This window comes from Mytilus californianus, unplaced genomic scaffold, assembly GCF_021869535.1.
Source record: "Mytilus californianus isolate M0D057914Y unplaced genomic scaffold, xbMytCali1.0.p SCAF_3, whole genome shotgun sequence".
In the NCBI taxonomy this organism is placed as follows: domain Eukaryota; kingdom Metazoa; phylum Mollusca; class Bivalvia; order Mytilida; family Mytilidae; genus Mytilus; species Mytilus californianus.
The window spans coordinates 56,573,679-56,598,323 of NW_026262679.1; the positions used below are offsets into that span (position 1 = coordinate 56,573,679).

Sequence of the window (24,645 nt, forward strand, 5' to 3'; positions counted from 1 at the left end):
TATAATTTAATACGCCAGACGCGCGTTTTGTCTACAAAAGACCCATCAGTGATGCTCAGATCAAAAAAGTTCGAAAGCCAAAACAAGTACATAGTTGAAGAGCATTGAGGACCAAAATTTCCAAAAAGTTGTGCCAAATACGGCTAAGGTTATATGCCTGGGATAAGAAAATCCTTAGTATTTAGAATAATTCATACTTTTACAAACAGTAAATTATAAAAATGACTATATAATAGATATACATGTTAACACCGAAGTGGTGACTAACTACAGAATAAAAACGAATACGTAAAATAACCTAAATCAGCACATAAAAAAGGCACAGCCGAACAACGTATTATATGTTAGCCGAAGAGATCGACGCACAATGTGACGTCACATATAAATTTCTATAAATTTCCTCCAAAAGTGAGAATTACAATATATTTGCCTTGGGTATAAAAATCTTAGTGTTTCGAATAATTTAATATTTTATAACAGAGAATTCAAAACTCTCGAAAAACGTACACGAAGCCAAATGCTCCCTGTGGTATTACTTCCTTGAATAATACATATTTCTGAATTCCAATCTGTGTACCAAAGTTGAACACTTGCATAAAAACTTTTATTAGTTAGGACACATTCTATTATTAAAGGGGCATTAGCTACGAGATATAAAAAAAAATATAAAACACGATCTTTTTTTGATCAATCATTAATGAAAGTGAATTGGTGGAATAAAAATTCGCTATTAGCAGCCAGTTTGGTTTTATTTGTCAAAAGCTAAGCTAAGAAACATCGCTAATTCGACCTCATTGAATCCGTATTCATGTGACCTTCAATTTAACTCCTTAGCTAGAGAGGTTACGCATAAACTATGCGTGTTCAGCTATTAAAAGGAAAAAAATGTCAAACCTTGAAAGTAACACAGGGGTAAATCATTTAGTTGACAGATTCGATCCACAAAAACTCATTCTTATACAGGTAAAAACGATGATTAACATATGTTTCAACCTATAACATTTCTTCAAACAGACATAGAAAAATCCAATTGCAACGTGTTCGCTATCTATTTATATGTATATTTATGTTTATATCGGGTTATACAGCCGTTGGCAGTTTTCGGAGGTCACCTCGGTGGTTAATTAGATAGCGTCTAGACTTAAATACACACGAAATGTTGATTCATATTATCGAGTCCATGCATCGTAAATTGTTTATTTTAGACTTTTTATGATTTGGATATGCGTTTAAGTATATCATAAATCAAATATGAGGATTTTTACAGCTAATGCTCCTTTAAAGAGTCATTTCTTTTTGCTTTATTTTGTTGAAAATAAAAGCCCAAAAATCAATTGCAAAATTTTCAAACAATAATTATTTCCCACTTACAATAATGGGCAATTGGCAAAATGGTTAACTATTTCTGTATTTTTTCTTCATAGTCTGTTCACCCACAGTGTACGAATGCAGAGGTGGTCAAATGGTGTTAGGATTGATTGCAACTGACATATTTGAGATTTGAGGGGAATGATGATTTTTTTAAACTGAAATTTAACAAATGAGATATTTTTGAGAAATGGTGGACATAATGTCGACCAAATATTAAGTAAGGTATCGTTTTTCTAAGCACATTAGGTTGACCTGGGCTTGAATGTAACAGCAGTTTTTTGAATACCAGTAGATCTAAAGTATAGTGTTGAGTATATAATGCAATATTGCAAACTACCCTGTATGACGCAATTTATGAAAGTTATACTTGGGATATGATGTGGATCCTGTGCTATCAAAGGACAAAACATACTTCGACAGAAGAATGCAATATTAAGTTCAGATCTGGTACGGCTTCGTGTCCCTTCAGTTTCTCCCTTGCTTTGTCTCTAACAATTTTGATTCGAGCGTCATGCTGAGTCTTGCGAAGCTAAGACAAAACGCGCGTCTGGCGTATAAAATTCTACAATATCTACATCAACCATAACATAGACATTGCTATTTAAATGCAACCCTATGGTAAATAACTTCTTATACTTTTTTAAAAATAGATTTATACATGTATACAACAATAATGTCTCAGTTGTTACTTTATCGGTTTTTATACTACATGCTACAATGGAGCGGGAATATTTTATTTTTCTTACAATGACAGTTTCAGTTTCTTTTTTTTTTGTTTTTTTTGTTAACCTTTTATTTTCCAATTAGACGCATACTAGCATTCTACAGTTAATGCGAAACACGCGTACATGCTCATATAACATAGACCTCAGTAATAAATTAAAACAATACTTTATACATTGTATTCGTCCGAGGAGCTTTTCTAGATTCAACTTCATCATGAACGCTCAAAGCTGAATATTTGAAAGCCAATGGTATATAAGAACCAAAACAGATGAGGAGCTATATAACCAAAAAGGGTATAACTGATGATTAGCAGTGTTGTATTCATAACGCAAAACTTTTATAGAAGAATTTTGAAATGTACGGTATCTGTGTTTTAATAACAGAAGACATGATTTTGCGGTCTTAGATCGTCATATGCACGTACCAGTTTGATCGTCTAATCCGTAAAACTAGCAATTGCGTGTTTATTCCCTATATTTGGATTCACATGACCGTCGTGTATTCATAGCAGGATATACGATCATGCACCCAATTAACGCACTCGATTAACTTTCTTTTGTCACTCAATCTGTGTATTCAAGATAGATTTACAAGATATGAACCTTGATAGTTAAGGACATACAATGGAATTCTCACTATGGTGTTTAGATTTTTTTTTTAAAAGTGTGAAAGCCCCTCATTTTTACCCTTTGAATTCGAAAATTAAACTAGATCGGCGCTGAAGAGCATGTGTCGCTCATCTTCAACCATGGACACTCACCAACATTGTAGACTAGAATAAAAATCAGTTTTAGTTTCTCCGTATCTTCTAAAAAAATTTCTAATTCAAAAAATGTTTTAAAATCATATTTTAAGGGCAATAACTCCTTTAAGAAGACAACTGACAATTTCATCTATGCTGACCTATTTGTAGATCTTGTCCTGCTGGTCATTATTGCTATTTTAAGTAGCTATCTACCTATTATAGTTTTCATGTTAATAGGCAAAAATGCAAAAAAAACTTGTCAAAAATCTTCTTTAAAGGGTAATTACTCTAATAAAAAGTCGACTGACGATTAAGTACGTGTTGTCTCATTTGCAAAACTTGCTGATCATTTTTGCTTTTAAAGTTTCTATGTATCTGTTATAGTTTTCATGCTTATAGATAGGCAAAAATGGTCAACTCCGTCATTTTAGGGCAATCACCTCTCCTATAAGAAGTCGTCTGACAGTTTGATGCAAAATGGGCAGTGGGTAGACCTCAAAATTTTTAACGGTTCTGCCCCTGTCAGATTTTCTGAATCTATAGCAGTTTTCAATATAATAGACAAAACGTGCCACGTACCCCTATGTAATATTTTAAGCCATGTTTGCCATGCCAGTCATGTTGTTTGGTAGGGAAACATTGAACACATTTTTAAACTATATACTAGTACTCCTATGATGATTGTGGCCAAGTTTGGTTAATTACAAAGGTACGATTTTTTGTAAAAAGCTAACGGACGACGGATGCCAAGTGATGAAAATAGCTCACCTGGCTAAAAGGTATTTTGAAGATATCCGATTAGGTTCTGTCATATTTCAGTATTCATTGCTTGATTTTTATCTTATATAGTTTTATTTGGGTTTTAACTGTCTTCCACTTTAAAGCAAAACTGCAAAAAATTGATGAAATAGATTCTTTTGAGATCTTTAAACAAATATTTAGCAATTGATAAAGGCCTTATCCAAACTCAATTTTGTTAGAAGAAAAGATTTCTATAAAACGATACTACTGTGTGTAAATATATCTTTTTTCTAAGACTTCGCTCAATTTTTTTAGTAACCAAACAAATGTGTTATTTTACTGTTTTTGCAATTTTAGGGCCAAAATGATGGCTCTCTTTGAAATCAAGTCTAATCAGTTATTAGAATAGTGAAAGGAAACCGGGGGAATGTGTCAAAGAGACAACAACCCGACCTAAGATCAGAAAACAGTCTTAGGCAACAATTGGGTCCTCAATGTAGCGAGAAAGTCCCGCAACAGGAGGTGTACTTCAGTTTGCCCCTAAACAATAATGTATACTAGGTCAGCGAAATGGACGCCACACTAGATGATTTAAACACAACGCAGAACACTAGATGATTTAAGAAACTCGTGAAAGTGTTGTTTTATTACATTATAACGCTTAAGGATGTTCGCTACTCTGTTTTAAAATAACAAGCTTTTTAAAAGACTGTTATAAATTGATAGTATATAAATAATAGAACTAAAAAAGCAGAAAAAAAGAAGGGTCCGTGTACTTGTTTTCGAGGTATAAGCCATTGAAAATTTTGCCGGAAATGATTCTCTCTAGAGTATTCATACACATAACATTGCCACCTTTTTTCTTTCAAAAACTATGAAAAAATAACAAGGACTTTATAAGATCTTCAAATATAGCTTTTTAAACTATGATATGTAATAAAATTATCAAAAGAAAAGTAGGAGTTATCTGGCAAAATTTGCAATGGTAGTAGATGGAAAAAACCAGAGGATTCCGAATATCTGACAAAAAGTAAAAAACAAGAGGAGCGAACATCCTTAAACCACACATAAGTTAAAATCAATCTTAAGCCAAAACAGCAGAAAGGATGAAGTCAAAAATTTAATTATTTAGTTGTTAAACTATAATCTCCTCCCAAAATGACAATGTTCATATTATGATTGCTTAATCGTCATTTACATGGTAAAGTTCACAGCAATAACATATCATTTTAAAATATAATTATGTGGACAGAATTTAGAGAAATTGCAATTGCATTTTGTCGCCACTTTTTATGTACATCTAAAAGTCTATTGCTCAATTCCTGAATATTAAATTGATTGTTTCTAGAAGCATCATGCAAGATATTTTTTTTTTCGATTGTGAAATGCAGTCAGCCTAATTGTGTATACTTTAATAGAAAAACAAAGGGGGTATGTATCCATGACACAAAATCAGTACATGCACAGCACAAAACAAACAAAAAGCAAAGGAACAGCGCTTTTATCGCAGTTCTTCATCTCAAAGTCACATTTAGCAAAACAACTCTCATATCACTGAACCAGTTTGAGCGGAATATTTTGCAAATATGATTCGGGTAGACTTGGAAAGATGTAACACCACAAAACCGGGCCCGGTCAAAAAGAACATACTGGAAAGAAGTACATATTTAAAACAAAATAATTCCTACGCATAGTTGTAAATATAAAACTAGTATGTAGAACATGTTTTAGTAGTCTAGAAAGGTGAAGGACTGGTGATCCTTGTAGAACAAATTTTGACTGATAATTTTAAATAATACAAACATGTATGAATTAATCTAAAAGGAGGGCATATATTGACCGTTCCTCAGATAAGAAGTACCTGATTTGGGTATATTCAAAGCTCCGGTAACAAGTACGATCTGATGTGTAAATAATGGTCGACTAAATTTCCTAATTACGGGTGTGCTCATCTAACCTGTCTATTTAAGGTCAAAGCTCTGATAATGTGTTATCCTTTGTACAGAAAACTTAAATAACAAATATGATATAAAATTTCAAACTAGTCACTGAACCAAAACGCGTTACATAATATAATGAATATGTTATTTTTTAAGATAAATTATTTAAATGATCTTGAAGATGGCCTTATGACTTATGACTTATAATGTCGTGTATATGACTTGAAACTTGTAAATTTTTATCTTAATTGACTGTCGCAAGTTTGTTATCATTCAATATGTCGAGATAACTAATTACAAGATAAACGATAAATTCATTTTAAACGGAATGCTTAAAATAGAGTAAAGGAAAGAAGAAATACAAACACAACCCTTACCATATTTTCCATTCAATAAAAAATCAGACTGACAGATTTGAAGATTTTCTAGGATAGGCAAAACAATTCCACCAAAGTAAAGTTAAGTGTATCATTTCCAAGTTCCACATGTTTAACAAACAATTCAAATTGACAAAAATTCTTCTTAATATTTTATAATAATAAAAATATATGATATTTTATTCAATAAAATATCAAGCATATGAGTTAATACAATACTCAATATATACGAAACATATGCATAAAGACAATATTAACACATACTTTGTAAAATATAATGGAATTTTATGAGTGTAGTATCCTTAAGTGCATGGAAAAAATTTGCTGATATTTTATCAGGGATAACCCATGAAAGCTCTATAGCTTGTTTCCAATGGGGTCCCTCATGTAAACGGCTTATAGTTTCGACATACAAAAAATGATATCACACAAATTAATATGACATAAAAACTTCATATAAAAATAATTTAAATAAAAAATAAGTTTAATAATATAAAAAGAAGTCTGATGAAGCCGCACTATTATATTTTAACAATATTAACGGTATGTTGGGTCACTGAGACACCAACACAACAACACGGTGACCACCCATAAAAACACCATCAAAACACAAGTTGTACAGAGAATGAAGTTTTGAAAGGGTTAGGACATAAAGGATCGTAAGAATGTGACGAACACGCAGATTAAATACAAAGTAGATTAATTTTCAGAAAATATACAATTTATCATTTGTACAGAAAAAATATCTTTTAACGTACAATTAATCATGTCGTAGATTATATAATTTTTAATTAAATAACTAATCATTGTCAACAATTCTAATGCTAAGGATTTCTATAAAATGTACAATGATAAGTTGTATATTTTCTGAAAATCGACTTTTTGTTTATATGTTCAGGCAAAATAAACGATTCATTTTAGAGATATAACCCGTAAAGGTAAGCACGATAGATTATCAACTAACTAATCTTTTAATTATTCATTTTCAATACAGTTACTAATTTAAAATTAATATAGTGGATGGGGTGTTTAGACCGTACACATAAAAAGGCAGAAATTGTTTTATGGTGGGTTTTTTTTCGGCTAGCCATCGCATTTGTAAGATTGTTATTCCAGAGATTCGTTTTGAAATAGGAATCATACGTTTAAATTGCTGCAATTCCAAATAAGTAAGTGCAAGTGCTTTAAAACTGCTAGACTACAAGTATACCATCCGCACAAATAAGTGCTTTTATGCTTGAAAATGTATATCATTCATTTTATATTGTAAATATTCAATTTCTAAATTATCTAATTGACCTAAAGCTAAGGCGGCTATTTACTACCCTGAGACGGTTTGGGTATAATGTGCATGCCACTTGGTTTTGCTTTCCTAGACATCGGACTTTTTGTCTCCACTAAACCGCAAAAAGAATTCTTCGAAAATAGTTGTTTTGCACAGCCGCATATGTTTTTACATTATGCCGCTTAATCAGTTGAGCTGCTAATTGTGTGTCAGTCTACCAAAAATGTATAACTATCAACTCAGTAGCCAGCATGTTGGTACCGGAGTGACTAATATGATTTATTTCAATGGCGGCCATATCAGTCTATGAAAACCCTTTCAATGATTAAAACTAAGGTAAAAATTCTCATAGAGGCAAAGTTGCATTTGTTTTCTCTGGTCTTGTTTAGTTTTGAAATCATGAAAAACTGCAAGCGTTTAATGCTTTAGGCTTCCGATAAATTTTGGTCTTGCATTTCTCCGGACGAAACATGGTTGAGGTGCACTGAAGTTGATACGTTTACTAACATGTGTCGTAATTTTTTAGTTCGGCCAAAACATAAAAGTATGTTTGTTTTCTAAACTTCAATAATTGTAAAGAAAATTTAGATCTTTTGATTAACCGCTGGTTGTGCGTAAAAAGGACTTCTTTTTCTTGACCCTTACACAAGTAAACAAAATTTAAAGGGTAGTTTTTTCCTGAAATCGATATGTGAGTGGTTAAAAATTTTCCGGTTAATACGTCAAACTCGTTGTTGGTGGCGACAAAAATGGCCGACATGTAATCGACTTATACATGCGGAAATAAAGCAGTACCAAAACCTTTGAAATCTTCCTCAAGGACCATTGATGTTTAAATTTTGCAACAAAAAGAAGTTTTTAGTGGTAAGTGATTTTTTTTAATTTTTCTTTTCAAAATGAAGTAAAGTCAAGCACCCCCAGTTTTTGGTGGGTTTCGTGTTGCTTAGTCTTTAGTTTTCTATGTTGTGTCATCTGTACTATTATTTGTCTGATTGTCTTTTTATTTTTGGCCATGGCGTTGTCAGTTTGTTTTCGATCTATGAGTCTTTCGTCCCTCTTTTTCAAGCAACTACAGGTTATCTAAGGCTAAAATAACACTATAAATTTGGTGTTCCCAGAAGTGTTTTTCTAATTAACATTCATTAGGAACGGTCATTCAAAGATCTTAGACCGACAATTATTGTCCCCCGCGTGACGCGTTGCGGGGGATATGAAAATACCGGGCGTCCGTCCGTCTGTCCCGTCCGTCCGTGTGTCCGTCCGTCCGGTCTTGTTAGCGCTCTCACAGGTACAATTCTTGTCAAATTTTTATAAAACTTATGCTATAGGTTAATATCAACAATATCTCGGACAAGTTATATAATGGTGGCCGATCGACTTATTTTAAAAGAGTTATTCCCCTTGGAAATATTAAATTTATGGAAAATGGCCTCGTTAGCGCTCTCAAGGGGGACAATTCTTGCCAGATTTTTAACAAACTTATACTATAGGTTAATATTAACAATATCTCGGACAAGTTCTATAATGGTGGCCGGTCGACTTTTTGTAAAAGAGTTATGCCCCTTGGAAATATTTAATTGATGGAAAATGGCCTCGTTAGCGCTGTCACGGGTACAAATCTTGCCAGATTTTTCTAAATCTTATACTATAATAGGTTAATATCAGCAATATCTCGGACTCGTTCAATAATGATGGCCGATCGACTTTTTTAAAAGAGCTATGCCCCTTGGAAATATCAAATTTATAGAAAATTGCCTCGTTAGCGCTACAAAAAAAGTGTTTTATTTAGTTATTGCCCTTGTACCTTGGATAGATAAAATATGTGCAACGCGGGGGACATTGGAACTCTGTTCTTTTATGTATTTTGTTTTTCTCTTGTATATGTTAGGATTTTGTGTCTGGAAACGATCTACATATCACTTCTTTAAGATGGAATTTTTTACTGCAAAAAATGTTCTACTTAAGTTATGTACATTACTAGAATAAGATTGTTAACATTTGATAAATTTATGAACAATAGTTAGGAGGAGATACCTAAAAGTTCGACTGTTGTGGAATATCTATGTAAAGAATTACCACAGATATGTTTCAAAAGAGAGGCAAAAGATACCAAAGGGATATTCAAACTCATAAGTCGAAAATAAACTCACAACACCATGGCTTAAAAAGAAAAAGACAAACAGACAAACAATAGTGTCCAAAACACAACTAAAGACTGAGCAACATGAACCTCACCAAAAACTGTCATAACCACATTACCGATTGAGAATAATCACCAGATTTCTACTTAACATAAGCAACATGATGGGTTCCTCTAATGGATCAGGATCTTCTTATCTTTACAGAGCATCAAAGATCACCCCTAAATTTGTTTAGTGTGGTTCGTGTTGCACAGTCGATAGTTTTCTATGCAGTTACCTCAAATTACTTAAAACCGTTTCTAAATTCTTCCATAGATACGAATATTTGGTTTGAAAGTTTGGATGTACTTGTAGAAGACTTGTTACAAACGGGATAGCACATTCTCATTTTTACGGTGATATTGCTTATCTAAGACGTAAATTTAGACACGATCAATCCTTTAAATAGGCTTATTCTAAAAGGTTATCAATTCAACACTGTAATCAGACCTTTGATCGGTATAAATGTTGATTTTGTTATCAGTAAATTAAAATGAAATTAAATATTAATGTTTATACACTTACATGTATGTACATTTATGGTTCTACCATTTTTTTAAACCTACATTTTGGCATTGTACAAGATCATGTTTTTTTCTCTCGACTGTTAATGACGTCTTTCACTAAATCCATTGGATGTTGGATGTGTACTGATTGATATTTTAGTCTTAGACACATGATTTTTTATTAATTGTTATTGGCTTTCAGTAACTGCGAGTACTCGCAGGTCTGTACTTTGTGTCTTTTGAGTTTTGTTAGGGTTTTTTATATGCTCTGTATCAATCTGATGAGTTAAGCCCTTTTCGACTGATTTTTATAGTGTATTATTATGTTGTTCTGTTACACACCTCTGCCACAGATTAGGGACGGGAGGGGGTTGTTAGGGGAAGGGGTGGGTTGGCGCCAGGAAACATATTTAACCCCCCACCACCACCCCACCCCACCCCCCCCCCCCCCACCCCCCCCCCCCCCCCACATTCTGTATGTGCCTGTTCCAAGTCAGGAGCCTGTAATTCAGTGGTTGTAGTTATGGACAGTATGGCAAACAAGCAATTGTTTAAATATCCACATTGGATTTTTCAAATTCCTATTTGTACCAAATTAAATCTTGTTCTATAGCCTTTATATATGTTTATGAAACTAAAGCTTTTTCTAGAAACGTTATTGTAGGTTTGAAATTTAGTTTAATTTTTAGATTTCCGTTTCATTTTCAATATGGACAGTGCAACCGCAGCAAAAAGTACACCGTTTGTTTGTGTAATGATTTTTACAGGTCCGGCTTATTTTACGGAATATCATATTTAGAAAGTGTTAAATAATGAGTTTAAATACCCCTTCATTTTCCAGAAAATACGTGTTTGTTTGTGGAACAATCAGGTCATTCGATGTAGCGTGCATTTTTTATACTGACATATTAAATATTAAATAAATTTTCAACATAAATTACAACATCACATTTAAATCCACGTTTTTAGACATTTAGCGACTTTGCATTTTTTATTATTCGTAAACCAAACAATGAAAATGTAAGTCATTGGTTGAATATTGTATTGTGCACTTTTGAAATGGTATCAACTATCAGATTATGTAATTGCGAATTGTACAAACAATATAAAAGGACGACCATTCGATTAAGGGGAGTGGGTTAGGGTGGCTGGAAAATTTTGAAAATGAATATTGTAGTCCCCATATGCATTAAGATTGAAATATATAATCTGACCATAACCAACAATAATGCACTTTCAAGGTACTACAATCTGTCGATACCTATAATTTGGCATTGCACAATGTCATGTTTTTCTCTGACTGTTAATGACGTCTTTACAATAAATCCATTGGATGTTGGATGTGTACTGATTGATATTTAATCTTAGATACAAGATTTTTTTTTTATTTAGCTGTAAAGTACTCTCAGATCTGCACTTTGTGTTTTTTGTTGTTGTTTGGGATGTATAAATGCTCTGCCACGTCCGGTCTTCTCTTTTTTTTTTCCTTTTTAGATGTTTTTTTCTGCTTTGTATCGATCTGATAAGTTAAACCCTTTTCAACTGTTTTTTTTATATTTTGTTCTTATGGTGTGATGTAACACCACTGTCCCAGGTTAGGGAAGGGACTGAGCGCTAACAAACATGACTTTTGATTACTGTGAATACTTTTATTTTCATGGGCAAATTTCGTTGTTTTGGCAAAGTCCGCATAAATTCCTTGGAAAATTTGTAATTCGTTTAACATTTAAATTAGTGGTTCCCCTGTACCCACGAAATCCACGAAAATTGGTATCCAACGAATAATATTGAATCCACAGTAACTCCGCCACATTCTTTAAATATGTGCCTGTCCCATGTCAGGAGCCTGTAGTTCAGTGGTTGTCGTTGGTTCATGTCTGTCATATTTGTTTTTCGTAAATTGTTTTATTATGAATTAGGCCGTTAGTTTTCTCAATTGAACTGTTTCATATTTTAATGTCGAGGCCTTTTAAAACCGACTATACGGTATGGGTTTTTCTCATTGTTGAAGGCCGTACGGTTGCCTATAATTGCTAACATGTACTTCATTTGAACTAAGTGGATAGTTGTCTCATTGGCAATCATACCACATTTCCTTATTTTTATATGACAATAAATATTCTGGCCTAAATATATTCAAAATGTTCAATATATAATGGGAGGTTAATGTGAAGTATCTGTTAAATGTCTAGCTACCTAATAATATCATTTTGTTGAATGTGGCAAAAAAAATCACTATTTTTTTTTTATAATTTGTTTACAATGACATGATAATTAATCATATATGTGTTTTCATTTATTTTATAGAGAAATTTTCTACTTAAAATTGTGAGTTTCTCGGGATCAGAGAATTTCTGGAAAAATTCTGAAAGAAAATTTCAACTATTTATGAAATATTTTTTAGCTTTTATCAAATTTCACAGATTCTAATTGACATCAATTAATCAATGCATCAGTGGATATTCATAAAATATTTCATGAGACTTTTCACCCGATTTCTGAATTCCTTCCAGAGTCATATTTGACTTGTTTAAAGACAATTCAAATATCGACTTTGAATGTCTAGGCATAATGCAAGATTATAAAATAAAAAATCTTCGCAAAATAAATTTATTAAAAGTCTTGGCTAATTTATTACAAATATATCCATGGTATTAACGTTTAACTTTTTAGGAATGAAAATATTTCGGTCATTGAAATCTGAGACATCAAAACAAACACGTGCACATCGCACCAACTGAGATGATTATCTTTATTCAAGCAAACAAATCACTAACAAGGAACGCAAGGAAATTTATCAATACAAAAGTATATTTTGTTGTGGAAGTTCAGCATGCTGAAGATCATGAAAAAAAAAATGTTCGTCATTATTTGAAAAAAATGTAATGTTTTGAATTCGACAAATTTTAATGATTCAAAGGAAATGTCTTCTTGTTCTTGTCTTTCTACATTTTTGTCCGTAGGTCAAAAATAGATTTTAACTTATGACCAAAACACGTCTCATAGTAGTATGATAAAAATATTTTAGCTTTTAATCGTCTCGTTTTAAGTCATATCCTGTATTTACCTTTTCTAAATATAACAAAATAGGTGCCTAGTATCATCATAATACCTTTTTTTTTAATTTGACAAATTTTGATGATTCAAAGGAAATGTCTTCTTGTACTTGTTATTCTACATTTTTTGTCCATAGTTCCTGCAAAAAAAGATTTTAACTTATGACCAAAACATGTCTAATAGTAGTAGTATAAATACATGTTAGCCTTTAATCGTCTCGTTTTAAGATATATCCTGTATTTACCTTTTCTAAATATAACAAAATATGTGCTTTAGAATCATTATAATACCAATTTGAACTACAAATCAAGAAAAATTTTAGGGGTGAATGTTTTGAGAATATTTATAGTATGCTGTATGTGGTGCAAGATCCAAAGTGAACAAAGTTATCATGTAGATTATTTCATTTATTCACTACATTTTTCGGTTTGGTGTTCTTTATGATTTGATAATTTGAGTTGCATGATCATTAGTTTAAAACACATCACAAAGTTTAATTAATACTTTATTAAGCACATATTTTACCCATAAGAGGGTTAAAGGCATAATGACAATTACATGTATAAACAACAATATAATGATGACATTTGTATTTACATGAAAATAAAATAAAATATTAAACACAACAAATGACCTCAAGTGTCCTCAGTTCCATAGACTGTTTGATAAAGGATCATAAAGATTTCACTAGCTGACTAGTACAATGTAGTTGAAATTTAGAACATATTTCGTTTTATTATCAGAAAAACCTTTGTATTGGTTTTATTTTCGTTTGAAAAAGACATATCTTAAATCATTATTTATTTTACAATAATTTAATTGTGGATGTGAATTGTGAATTTGGATGGCTAAAAGTGTTTTGTCTATCAGTTCATAGACATAATTTTGTCATGTGACCTTGACGTTACCAGCGTTTTTTCATGATTTACTTCTTAATAAAATAATGGAATTTAAAATTAAATATTACAGTCATTCCTTAATAAAAGAAAGAAATGGGATTGATCATCCGGAATTTTGCAAAGCCTTTCAGGGCGTGGAATATTTTTATATCTTCCAGTTTCAATAGCGAGGGAATGATCACTAATTCTAAATTCTAAATTAGCATATTAGTTTCCTTGTATTAAGATTAGGGTATGTCAATATTTTGTAAAACGTGCTTTTTGGTACAAAATGACTTGAAAAGGCAACATAAAAATCGCAGGGAAATACAAAGGGTTAAAACATAACCGCATAAAGCATCAAAATGAAAAAAAAAGAGATGGAGTATGTTTCACAATAAGACAACTATCCACCAGAATATAAATGACGTGGAAGTCAGCAACTACAAATTATACATGATTGAGTCGTAATAGTTTGTAATGCTCAATCTTAAGTTTTCTGTGTTTTGTTTATTATTGTTGTTCGTTTCTGCGTTGTTTTTACTTTGGACATGAAGATTTCTGCTTAATTGGACTTGTGGTTTTAGATGGTTTAAGATTGCCAACTTGTTAATTCTCATTATAGCTATTAATATAAACTTGAACGCAACTATGCTTAATTCGATACAAACTAACATTGATATTTGTAATGAAATTCTCCAAGTCGAAAAACGTACATTTTATTATAATACTAATATCAGACAAGGTTTGCAAATATTTCAAAGTCAATTTTGGATAATTAGATTTCTAGACGTGATCCTGATCCTTCTCGAAATTCGCTAGTAAATGTTTCGTTAAAATTATGAAACCTATCTGCATCAGTTTATTGTATGCTTGCATTTCTGTGTTTAAGCTGAACTTAGCATATTTTGTATTGGTTATGATGTAATAGTATTTGAAGAAAATTGATCCAAAATATTACGCAAATGTGAAAACAAACAACGTGGAACACAAACATACAAGGTTTTTCCTTATTCAAAAACATCATCATCCATCACAATTAAACTGTCCCACTTATGTGTTTATCATTTATCTTTAGACATGTAGTTATCGAAAAGGATCAATAACTGTGACCCGTGTATCTATGAAGGATACACATTTTCAGAAAACTTAATGTCGATAAGACAGTATTTCATTTTATGTATTATGTTCAATTTAAACCGGTATATGTCTCCGTAGAAATGTAAATAAATCGTATGCTTGAGTTAATCTGACGCTTTTAATCTTTATAGAAATAAGGCAATTGACTAACCAATAAACTAGGTCAAATGTATTTTATTTTGGAGACTAAGTTTTAAGTTAAACTACTTCATAGAATTCATGAAAATACCCCTTTCTATCACTAAAACAACTGCCCTTAACAGTTTTATTGTCCGTAACATTAAATTCTTCCGTTTACACAATATACCGAATTAACAACTCGTTCAACTAGCAAGTAAAGTATTTTCTGGAAATCAAAGGCCTGGTTGATTTATAATCTTAATATAATCAAGATTTTCCATTTTCTTGGACATGAAAAAAAAACCACCCGTATTAACGCCAAAATGCGTTTTGGATTTTAATTTTTTTAATCCTTTATTTTTCTTTCGTTTCAAGAAAATTACCAATCAATAATTTAGAAAGATCAGATTTTAAACCGCCTACAAAGTCTTTCATAATTACTAATATATTATTAATATGTAATAAGAAACTGTTTACAGTATAGATCACAGGGTGACGAACCCAAAACTTATTGAACGTTTCTTGACGATTATATATTTGCCATAACCTTCGAACAGATTTGAAAGTATGATTGATTGATTGTTGGTTGCTTAACGTCCAACGTGAAAGTATTGTGGGGTATCTATGGATAACTGTTTCAATGGTGTACACGTCGAATTTATATAAAAAAAAGTACTAAAACATAAAAACAGAAACGCCCCCTCGAAAAAATTATATACTAAGTGTCACATATTGATCTATAATAAAATTACAAAACAACATCATGAAAAAAGTATCAATACCCAGCTGCAAAAGACTTATGATACACTGTATATACAAATAAAAACTATGATAATAATACTAAGGGAAAATATTTTTTACAAAAATGCATAGTCATGTTTTACATCATTTAAAATGTTCATATGATTATAAAGTATCTATTTGTGAACTCTTCAAAATAATAATAATCTTGAACTTAATAATACAAATCAACGATAAAACAAGAATTATCATTAAAGTTTACACGTTTACCTAACAATAAAATTATTTTCATTTACCTGTGTTTAAAGTTATTGCAAATGGCTGATATTTTTGTTCGAGCATATTGTTTTTCTTTAATTGTTTAACATTATATACCGATATAACATGTTACTTTTATTATTCTTCCCTTAGTTTATTTATTTTGTATTTACATTGTATCATAGGTCAAATTTATTTGTTCAGTGTATGTTCAATGGTGTTAATATGTCCTTTGATTGAGCAAAGCTATTTCAGTTGATATATTATAGTGTGTCTTTCTATGTTGTGATGTTACACTATTGTTTCAGAAAAAGGGTGAAGGTTTGGTACCATTAAAACGTTTAAACCCGCTGCATTTGTTTGTACCTGTCCTAAGTCAGGAATCTGATGTTCAGTAGATGTCGTTTGTTGATGTGGTTCATAAGTGTTTCTCGTTTCTCGTTTTTTATATAGATAAGACCGTTGTTTTTCCCGTTTGAATGGTTTTACACTAGTAATTTTTGGGGCCCTTTATAGCTTACTGTTCGGTGTGAGCTAAGGCTCAGTGTTGAAGACCGTACTGTGACCTATAATGGTTTACTTTTATAAATTTTTACTTGGATGGAGAGCTGTCTCATTGGCACTCATACCACATCTTCTTATATCTAATTCGTTTAAAAACATCACTAGGGTAAAGGTTACGTAAAAATTCAGTAAGCTTACGTTAACTTCAAAAGTCGATAAGAGAGATTTACATTGTAAAAAAAAATTACTAAAGCAATACAATAAGTTCTAATTATGCTATGAACAATTTTACGTCTCATAAAACATTTATGGAGTATGTGAGCTAAAAGTGGTTGGGTTTCATTACATTTCATTATAGATGTAAATTTGTGTACCGTTGTAAACATTTCAAAACTATCTATTAACCGTTTAGCATTTTGTAATAGTTAAAATCGAATGTCAGAATAGAGCAGACAGTTCATCATGAAGTGTATTTCATTTTCTACAGTTTAATTGTCACACAAATTACAAAATCGTTCATTCAAAAGGTATCTGGTGTCTGAAGTATCGTCTCGTTTCAATAACCACTTCTAAAGAGTGACATTGTTCGTCTTACGGAACGTGGGATGTTACGCTGTATATATTGTTATGTTTTAACATTTCTTTGTATAAGCGATAAATTCGTAATTATATTCCATTTGCTTGATTTTTGTCATTAAAAAGTTCAGATTGAAATTCACCATTATCTCGAATTGTCAGTTTGTCTTTAATTGGATATACTGCTGATTTTAATGACATTTGATAGATTTTATAAAACCAATCACTTGCTTGTGCCATCCTTTCCGACGTCTTCAGGCCCGGTCCGACACCGTTGTAATTAGTCTGTCATCGTCTATGCGTTTCAACCTACATAATAGACGAATGCATGACAGTTTTTTTTTGTTGAAACATGTAATTAGTCCCAAATCGCCACGCACTGCTGAGTTTGATGTTCGTTTTCCTACAGCTAGAAATAATTTTCATGCTTTGTTTTGAACGTTGTAAATCACACCATATTGTCTTGTTCCCCATATACCACTTCCATAGAAGAAGAAAGGCTAAATTTGAATTCATACAACTTAAAGAAAACACGATGAGTCATACATTCACTACTTATAAATTTTCCGTATAGGACGCCTAGTGCACGAATAGCCTACTTGGCCAATTCCCGAACAGCTTTGTTCATTTTCAAATGTTCATCCAGCCAAAAGCCGAGGTACTTGTATGAATCAGCGCATCCGATGTTGGTATTAGAGCACGAAGATAAGTAGTTACTACGGCCAATTGAAGGGTTTCTAAAATGGACAACTTGCGTTAAGCCAGCATTAATATGAAGTTTCCATTCATTACACCAAGAACCACGTCTAATATTCGTTGTAGTTTCGAATGCCGTACGCATGTCCACAAAGCAAACGAAAGTTGAGAGTCTCGCTATTTTACGGTCATTGATAATGGTGTGTAATGTATACATATGTTCCTCACAGCTATTTTTTCCCCTGAACCCGTTCTGTTCATCGCAGAAAATATTATAATCATCTAGCCATGCTGAAATTCTTGCGTTTAAAACATAGCAGTAAATTTTACTCGGAACAGAAATAAGTGTTATTTCTCGGTAATTGAGAGGGTTGTTACCCGTGTCTGATGCACTTTTTAAATTAGGATTAATTATTCCTTTTGTCCATTGATCCGGGACTATAACAAGTTCGAAGCAACCATTGCATATTATGTGCAAAAGGTCTAATGCTGTTTGTTTTTTTCAGAACTTCAGCAGGAATTTCATCAAAACCGTATTCGTTGAAATCAGTTTTAGGTTTTATTTTTTGAAGTTTATTATCCATTTCATCCTTCAACAATACACAAAATTCGTCAAATGCTGATTGAACGTTGTTTCGACGTTGATTGCATTTTAAAAATCAAATTCAATATCACTTCTTTAAGATGGAATTTTTACAGCAAAAAATGTTCTACTTAAGTTATGTATGTTATCAAAATTAGATTGTTAACATTTAATAAATTTATGAACAGTAGTTAGGAAGGGATACCTAAAAATTCGTCTGTTGTAGAATATCTATGTAAAAAATGACAACAGATATGTTGCAAAAGAGAGGCGAAAGTTACCAAAGGGATATTCAAACTCATAAGTCAAAAATAAACTCACAACACCATGGCTTAAAAAGAAAAAAACAAACAGAAAAACAACAGTGCACAAAACACAACATAGAAAACTAGAGACTGAGCAACACGAACCCCACCAAAAACTGTCATAACCACATTACCGATTGAGAATAATCACCAGATTTATACTTAACATGAACAACATGATGGGTTCCACTAATGGCTCAGGATTTTCTTATCTTTACAGAGCATCAGAGATCACACCTAAATTTGTTTGGTGTGGTTTGTGTTGCACAGTCGTTAGTTTTCTATGCAGTTATCTCAAATGATTTCAACCTTTACTAAATTCTTCAATAGATACGAATATTTGGTTTGGACGTTTGGCTGTACTTGCAGAAGACTTATTACAAACGGAATAGCGGTGATATTGCTTATCTAAGACGTAAATAATAAATACGATCCAGATCAATTTATTGATCCTTTAAATAGACTTATTCTAAAAGGTTACCAATTCAACACTGTAATCAGATCTTTGAATATTATTTTATCGGTTAGATGTTGATTTTGCTATCAGTAGATTAAAACCAAAATAAATGTCAATGTTATACACTTACATGTATGTACATTTACGGTTCTACAATATTGCTATACCTACATTTTGGCATTGTACAAGATCATGTTATTCTTCGATTGATTATTCCTTATCTAAAATTATATGACAAAACATGAAGGTTTCTTTCTATTTAATTAATATTTGGTCTGTCTTAATATATTATTCACGATCAAGTTAAAGTATTTCAACACAAACAACTTGCCACAATAGCTTTGATCTTTAAGCTTTTGATCTCTTATTTTCATAATATAGAATACAGAGTGAACTAAATGGTGTCTTCCTCCTATTCCCACTTTTTAAAAATCACTATTCCTTCTAATCTCACATGCAAATAACAATATATGTTTTGATAAATATTTTGTTTTTATATCAATTAAGGTTAATTAAAAATTCACCTGAGATTTACCTGTATTTTTTAAAAGAAAACATATTTCATACACTGTTTAAGTATAATATTATTTAAAAACAAATTAAAAAAATTAATACACTGTTTATTTGTAATATGTTTTTTTTTTCTTCAAAAAAAATACTTAAAAATAAAGAATTTGTAAACTTTAAAAATTGTCATCGGAACAAATAAATTGATGATAGATAATATTATTACAAAATATAATCCTAAAATGTGAAATAAAAGTATACTATAACAATAACATTACTTGGACCAATAATCAAAGATGTGAAATAATGGGTGAAAACTGTTCATTTTACTTAAAACCTTGTATACAGTGGGTTTAAGTTCCATGTTAAGAACAAAAGGGGCCAAAGAATTCGAACTTACTGGAAGTGTTCCACCGCAAACTGTCCTGCCACCATCAATATTCTGAACAACATACCGATCAAAGTCTCAGCAAACCACAACCATAGTTTTGACCACATGCAGCCGAAGGTAGATGATGTCATCCAGAGAATGAAAGTTCGCTGCACAGATGAGCTGACATTAATTCCAACTATTTACGAAAAAGAATTAGTAAAACTCAGAAACGACGACTGGAACGAAGACACACAAGAACTTGTAGAGAACATTCCAACTTTCCCATCTTGCAAGAATTCCATGTACAACAAACGCAAGAGGAACCTACTAGTTTTACTAAAAACTGTTGATGAAATCTACATAGATGGTATTTGGTCACGTACTGCCAAGTTGACCCATTCCTGCTAACAGACGACAACACAGTTGGGCGTATGCTAATTTTCAGTACTCAAAAGAATCTAACACACTTAGCAGCTTTAGATATCATATATGGTGATGGTACATTTTACTCCTGTCCGAGAATATTCTTCCAACTTTACACATGATTGGCGGTGCGATGCATCCACTGGTACACAGTTTACTTCCAGCCAAGAGCGAACTAGTATATACAAGGTTCCTGACTTTACTCAAAGATGTATGCCACCAACACAAACTACAAATTCAGCCTACCACTATCTTCCTGGACTATGAAGTCGCCATCCGAAATGCAGCATATTCTGTATTTCCTGGCATTAACGCAAAAAGCTGTTTTTTAAATGCCCTAACAGACATAGATCAGATTTATACTAACATCAACTTCACACCCTTTACAGACTATATAACAACATACTGGGTCGAATAGAGCATTCACCTTTAGAACCATTACACAGCACAGGGACTAAGAAATTTAATTATACTACATCTATGATAATAAGCAGCGTTTGATACTTTTATATAAGCTTAAAGACTCAAGCTACTATAAATCAAAAGCTCTCAGATAATAAAATGTTTATTTTTATTCAAAATCGCAACATTGTAATCAATAATACATTATTATGGAAAATATAAACAAAAATATGAGCGTTCACAAGCGTGTTTAAACCCGCCACATTCTTTATGTGCCTGTCCCAAGTCAGGAGCCTGTAGTTCAGTGGTTGTCATTTGTTTATGTCTGTCATATTTGTTTTTCGTAAATTGTTTTGTTATAAATTAGGCAGACAGTTTTCTCAATTGAATTGTTTCATATTTTTCATGTCGGCACCTTTTATAGCCGACTATACGGTATGGGGTTTTCTCATGGTTGAAGGCCTTACGGTTGCCTATAATTGCTTACATTCACTTCATTTGAACTTTGGTGGTTAGTTATCTCATTTGCAATCATAACACATCTCCTTATTTTTATAAAATTAAAATTTGTATCGTCTTTTAAAATCTTGTGACTATTTAAAGAAAAATAATATGAAAAACCAAATATTGAAAAAAAAAATATGTTTGGTTAATATTTTACAATAAATCTTTAAAAAAAATACCCCTTTTGACAATATTTTAGTTAAGAACTGAGACAGGTTCAATATGCCAGTCCTTTAGAGGACCCCCTTACCCCTAATGTTGTTTTAGTCTAATTATCAAATGTTGGAGAAACGTGAACACACCAATCAAGGAAAGGAAGGAAATTTAACACTACCAAAGTATATTTTGACGTGAAAGTTCAGCATGCTAAAGACCATGAACGCCAAATATTAGTCATTGTTTGGAAAAAAAATGTAATTTTTGAATTTGACAAATTTTAATGGTTGTAAGAAAATATTCATTGTTGTCATTGTCTTTCTACATTTTTGTCCATAGGTCCTAGAAAAGTACTTATGACCAACACATGTCTCATAGTAGTATGATTATATACTGTAGCCTTTAATCGTCTCGTTTTAAGATATATTCTGTATTTACCTTTTCTAAATATAACAAAATAGGTGCCTTAGAATCACCAAATGTTAGTCATTGTTTGAAAAAAATATATATATATAATTTTTGAATTTGACAAATTTAAATGGTTCAAAGGAAATTGTAACTTGGATGGAGAGTTGTCTCATTGGCACTCATACCACATCTTCCTATATCTACCTCATGGTAATTTGAGTTGCGTGATCATTAGTTTAAAAACACATCGCAGTATTTGATTAATACTTTATTAAGCACAAGTTACACCCATGAGAGGGCCAAAGGCATTATAACAAATTCATGTATAAACAACAATATAATGATGACATTTGCATTTACAGTTCAAAGATGATAGACAGTTTGATAAAGGATCCTAAAGATTTCACTTGCTGACTAGTAGTTGGATTTAGAATATATTTTATTTTATTATCAGAAAAATCTTTGTATTGGGTTTTCAAATCGTTAAAAAAGACATGTCTTAAATCATTATCTATTTTACATAATAACAAGAAATGGGATTCATCATCCAGAACTTTGCACTTATTACAAAGCCTTTGGGGGCGCGGAATGTTTTTATATCTTCCAGTTTCAATAGCGATGGAATGATCACTAATTCTAAATTTGCATGTAAGTTTTCTTGTATTAAGGTCAATATTTCTGCACTTTTGTAATTTAATGAAATATATTTCAGTCCGCATAAAACGTGCATTTTAATACAAAATGACTTTAAAGGCAACGTAAAAATCTCAGAAAAATGCAAAGGGTTAAAACATAACCACAAAAAGCATCAAAGTAAAAACAAGTTGATGTAGCATGATTCACAATGAGACAACTATGTATATGTTAGATAATGCTTGGTCATGTTTTATGAAGATTTGAAGCTCACTTAAAGTGTTAGCATGGTTAGTAAAAGGGATGTAAATCATATTTGATGGTCATTTCAACAGATCGAATAGAATAGCAATGAGATAGTTTTGTGATAACAAAAAAGGATAAATCATTAAAAAAAATGGAGTATTCTTCTGCTTCAGGTACAATTCAATACTTATAATTTATATATAAGATTCCTTCATTTTAAAAAGCACACAATGTTATATAAATCAGCTTTTCTAAAATTGTATAATTTTCAATAATGACAAAATTTCATTAATTACAATTGTTTCAACATCAGATGCCTACCTTTTTTTATTGATGAATGTAGTGTTTATTTTTCAAAAATTCCTTTGATTGTTTTACCAACAGTCATTGTTTCTTAAAAAGAAATTGATTTTAATGTCTCGTTTAATAATTAGATTGAATATTATTTTACCTACACCTTTGCCCCCTTTTCAATTTTTTTTTTTTTATGTACCATTATATAACCGTAAACGTTTACATTGTTGAAATCTCAACTTAAAATGCTTTTATAGTTCGATTCCCCTGTTTTCATTTGCAATAAACAGACAAAATGATTTTTGTTTTCTTTTGCTGTTTTCCTATAGAAATTGCCTCGGGGAATTGTTCAGTTCGTTAGTGCAGTTTTAAGAGTTCACTTTCGTAATTAATCTACAATGAAAAGTCATTCATGTATAGCATTTTATAGTGCCTGACAAGCATGTGCTATGAAAATTAAAAGGACAAAAACTGATTTTCCTTTAAACGAGAAGGGGTGAGTATGTTCTAGCCACCAGAATTCAAATGATTTTGAAGTCCGCAACTACAAATTATACATGATTGAGTCGTAATAGTTCGTAATGCTCAATCTAAAGTTTTTTGTGTATTGTTTATTATTGTTGTTCGTCTCTACGTCGTGTCTTTTTTGGGCAAGGTGATTTATGTTTAATTGGACTTGTGGTTTGAGATGGTTTAAGATTGCCACCTTGTCAATTCTTATTAGCTATTAATTTAAAATTGAACGCTACTATTTTCAATTCGATATAAACTAACATTGATATCTGTAATGCTCCAAGTCGAAAAACGTGCATTTTATATAATACTAATATCAGATCAGAATTGCAAATATTTCAAAGTCAATTTTAGATAGGTTGATATTTAGACATGGATCCTGATCCCGCTATAGATTCGCTAGTAAATGTTCGGTACTTTATCTACATTAAAACACAGAAATGAAAGCATATAATAAACTGATGCAGATAGGTTTTCATTATAAATAAAAAAACCTATCTGCATCAGTTTATTGTATGCTTTCATTTTTGTGTTCAAGTTGAACTCAGTATATTTCATATTTATTATGATGTAAAAGTATTTGAAGAAAAATGATGAAAAAGATTACGCAAATGTTAAAACAAACGGTTGAACACAATCATACAAGGTTTTTCCTTATTCAAAACCCTAATCATCCATCAGTTAAACTGTCCCACTTTATGTGTTCATCCTTTATCTTTAGATTTGTAAATATCGAAAAGGAAAAATAAGTGTGACACGTGTATCTATGAAGGATACACATTTTCAGAAAACTTAATGTCGATAAGACAGTATTTCAATTTAACTATTTTATTCAATTTAAACCGGTATATGTCCGCGTAGAAACCGCAATATAATAACTAACCAATAAACTATGAAAATTCACCTTTCTATAACAACATCAACTGTCCTTAACAGCTTTATTGTCCTGTTATTTAATACATTAGATAAGTCCGTTTACACAATATATCGAATCAATAAA

The 24,645-nt window shown here is 31.5% G+C and overlaps 1 protein-coding gene across 3 annotated transcripts in view; it reads left to right on the top strand.

The window, feature by feature from the left end:
* The first annotated feature begins 7,911 nt into the window (after window positions 1-7,911).
* Window positions 7,912-24,645, top strand: part of LOC127734922 (myosin-2 heavy chain-like) — a 79,669-nt gene continuing 62,935 nt past the window's right edge. For all 3 annotated transcript variants that reach the window (XM_052244960.1, XM_052244961.1, XM_052244962.1), the window contains exon 1: window positions 7,912-8,049. The gene's annotated coding sequence lies outside the window, so the exon portion shown is untranslated. The remainder of the gene's footprint in view (window positions 8,050-24,645) is intronic.